We start from the raw sequence: 4,191 nt of genomic DNA, 5'->3' as shown, positions 1-4,191 counted from the left end.
ATACCGAGACAAACGCTTAAAACATCTCCTGACAGATATAAAAAATAAACACACAATCTAAATCTAGATCGAAAACTAAACCTAACACTTAGCCAAATAACAACCCAAAACCGATGCGGATACTGCATCAAATAGTTACAACTGATAAGGAAACAAGATCGAATAGTGAACCTGACCATAAGCAGATCTAGTAGCGATTGACAAAAGAAACGCCTCAAGCAGAAAGACCCAAAGACGACAACTGGTGCGTATGATGATTGATTGAAAGTCGAAATTCTAACCCAACGTCTACCCATTAACTCACAGGTTGTTTTTAAGGTTTAACTTTTCTACAGGAAAGAGCCTTTGCTCTGATACCATAATTGTAACACCCCGACCCGAATAGGGCTGACGTGTCACTCTTACAGATATCAAAACTAAAAACCAATCCATAACATTAAATAAAAGATCTTAATTACATTTTATTACGTTACTGAAATAAAGAATCTTGGTCAGCAACTTCCTAACGCTCCTCACTGAAATCCCATATTATCCCAGATTACCTGTAAAAAAATAAGACAAACACAAAAAGAAAAATACGGCTGAGCCAAAAGTTGCTCAGTAACGGAGAAATCAACAGTACAAGTAAAGTCATATCAGCGGAAGCAAAACACAACAGAACATAACTGAACTGAGACTGAACTGAAACGGTCACTGAAAACAAATGGAGGCTCATGACTGATGCAAAAACTGATACACGAACCGATCTGAAATTGTAACGAAAACTGATACGGAAACAAAAGTCAACACAAAATCGTTGTAGAGACTGATACATCGTTGACCACGATGACTAAAATATGTTATCTTGTATAAACAAACTTATTGAAAATATTGTTTAATTAATCTAGTATCCGTATAACCAGAAAAGTTTCCAACCTATCATTTGTAGTTTTTAAATGGAATGTTTATACAAATCCAAGAAATAATAACTATCGAATATTTTAAATAACGTTTAATAATGCTATTATTTTTAAAATAAGATACTTGGCAAAAGTATTTTCTTATATTGAGTGTTTGAATTTTATCAAAATAAAATAGTTTATCACATTTCATAGCAAATCAACATTAGACAAAAAGAACAATTTTCTAACTTTGAAAACTTATAATTTAAAAATATAATAAATGTAATAAACCGGATTTCAAATGCAATACTTATAAAAGTTACGTAAACTGACATGGAAAGCCGATACAGAAACAAAACAAAAAACGTAAGCCTGGACATGTTAAATACCATTAAAAATAATATAATCTTTAAAAGAAAGGATTGTTGAAGCTATTATATTTAAAATAACGTTCAGATTCAAAACCATCTCTATTACTTAATCAAATTTCATAAGTTATTATTTAATTAAAAATAACTATTTGTATAGCTTTGGAGATTTATATTTAATAACCAAAATAATCTCGATAACTTGATTTTAAACGTAGAATAATTTAATCCTTACGAAATTTCTTAAACCGATCGGAAAAATGGACACGGAACAAAGATAGATTCAACAAAAAAATATCGACAGACACCGAATCAAATACTGAATACAGATATTGTCGGACACAAACTAAACGTATATCACGGAATCTAAATCCAAACTGAGACTGATACTGACCAAGACAAATCTGATACAACCCAGTACATATGCTGAGTCAAAAGAGACATAGCTGATACATAACAGAATCGGATACGGAACACAATCAAAAGCATAATTAACCCAATACACAATCGGAAACATAACCAGATGCATACAAACATATCAGACATATCAGAACAGATACTTAACATATTCACATACAAAAACATATACTAACTTACACGACAACTATATATCAACAAAATAAGTCGTGTAACACAGAAGCACCCAAAGCCAGAAACAGAAACAGACTGGTACACAGCTAGCTAGTCCATGCACCTATGAGATGGTGAGTGTGGCGTGCACCCATTATTCCATCTCCAGACAAACAAACTCAAACTCAGAGCTAAGATCGATCTATACGCCTCTAGTGGCCAAGGTGCTACACAAGCACAAGCTAGAGACGCCGTGAACTTTTATTACGCACCTTCACGATAAGTGCCATGTCGTTGACGCCCAAACGACAAGCCAGACATGCTTAGGTGGCAGAGTACAAATATTAACGCCTTATAAATAATTTACAGGCAACTAAAAAATAATACTAACAGGAACATGCGACCATGAGTACAAGTCTGAGGTATGGCATGCTACAACACATTAATTTATAAACAGACAAATACAATACTGACTCAGATGACGTAACACATATCAAAAAAAATATAGGTATCAAACCAAGGCAATCAGACACCAAACAAGGACTAGGATCTGTACTAAAGAGTAACGAAAAATAAGATTATACTGCGATATCAAGACCAATGAAATTCGTGTCGTATAAGGAATTGGAGATTACACGACGATGAAAAGAAAACAAAATCTATGCCAACGAGTAACAAAAAAATAAAAGTATACTACGATGAAAGAAAAACAGAATCCGTACCTTAAAAGCTTAGCTCGCAACTTGACAAAAATTATAACGTCTCACCCGAATCATATACGACAACCTAAATATAAAATTCCTTTTAAACGTTAATATAAGGCATTGCTCGAGTTTCCGAATACGACTTCACCACCGGTTTCCATGATATAACATATTTAGTAAAAATCATTGTTGTTAAAAACAATTGAATCTTTTACGAGTACGACCAATATAATTTATAAAACCATTAAAATTAATAAAACTTAAGTTAAGTATAGAACTCATATTTTACAAACTCTATCGTAGAAATATTATAATATAAAAAAAATATTTAGCTATATCACATTCTTTTAATTTACTAGTGCTCACACATATACCATATCAAGAAGTTTTAAACAAGGCACCCTTTAAACATGTTAAACCCATGAATCAGGTGGGAGTATGAGATTGAAACAAACCGGTGACGATTAGAAAAATCAATTTGGCCATTTTATATTGGTCGGTTCAGAAAATATGCATGCCTACAAAGAGGGGTGTTAAATCTCGGTTGCCAGAGTTTTACCTTGCAGGAAAGAGGACCGTCTATAAGTATATAATGAGTGGCCGAAAAGTTTCAAGACAAGAGAAATGGTGCTCGTTAACCGGAAGTGTATTGTAGCAATCAAGCGGGGACCAGTAGGTGGCAATGATCGGTAACTGTATAAAAAAAACGGCAACAGAGACTGATTCGTGAGTTGGGACCGATGGCGGCGGTAGCGACCTGAACCACGGCGGATGGACACATGGTGTTGTACATCGGTGATGTTCTCACCGGATACAACGAAACGTAATGGCGGTGGTGGCTGGCTCGTGTGTAGTTTAAGAGAGCAGACGTGGTACAGTGACGGCTTGTCATGACGGTTGCGATTCATTTGGCGAGCGGCGGCGGTAGGTTTGTGTGCGGCGAAGGTTCAAAAGAATTTGCTAGAGTGTGTAGGTGTGTTAAATTGCGTGACCAGAAAATGAAGCAATCCATATCGTTGAAGGATCCCAATCATTACTAACCTCATAATGATAATAATAATAATGGAAATAATCATAAACTCATATTACTTCCTCAGTTATGGAAATTATGCTACGAAAAAATGGAATGTAAATGTCAGGAAGGGAAGATGACGAATTGAAAATAAATCAAATGATTTATTTTATATTTTCATATTCTCCCCTAACTTATTAGACAACTTACCAAATAAACCTCATAGTTTACTTTAAATTTTAATCAACACTAAAATTGTTATAACCTAATAAAATTGTTATTATTAGCATATATATATATATACACACGCAATATTGCTAAAAGAACTTATTTACCAAAACAAAATGTTTGGTTAAAACTAATTATCGTTTAATAAATTTTAACATACATTAAACTCGTTTTAAAGGAAAACCTACATAATTAATCAATATCATTTAATTTTAGGGTTTTCGAATTTTCATATGTTACATACATTGTGGTAAGGAAGCCATTAAGAACGTCTCAAAAATCTTTTATTTTGTTTGTATTAGAGGTGAGGTGATCGATCATGTACCCGGTAAATATATCATATGGGGAACATGTGATTGATGTGCTCTCCGTGTGTGATATATTTATATAATTGGTCCCTTGTTCATACACCTACCTCATTTAATATC

The 4,191-nt window shown here is 33.6% G+C and overlaps 1 long non-coding RNA gene across 1 annotated transcript; it reads right to left on the bottom strand.

Annotated features, from left to right (window-relative positions):
- Positions 1–261: 261 nt before the first annotated feature.
- On the bottom strand, positions 262–3,620 carry LOC110904429. The gene is made up of 3 exons (XR_002572526.2): positions 3,083–3,620; positions 2,542–2,605; positions 262–542 (listed from the first exon to the last, which is right to left on the bottom strand). It is a non-coding gene; the product is annotated as an uncharacterized LOC110904429 (long non-coding RNA).
- Positions 3,621–4,191: the final 571 nt, after the last annotated feature.

This window comes from Helianthus annuus, chromosome 1, assembly GCF_002127325.2.
Source record: "Helianthus annuus cultivar XRQ/B chromosome 1, HanXRQr2.0-SUNRISE, whole genome shotgun sequence".
NCBI lineage: Eukaryota > Viridiplantae > Streptophyta > Magnoliopsida > Asterales > Asteraceae > Helianthus > Helianthus annuus.
The sequence above is the reverse complement of the archived record's forward strand: the minus strand, read 5'-3'. Positions and strand labels throughout refer to the sequence as shown.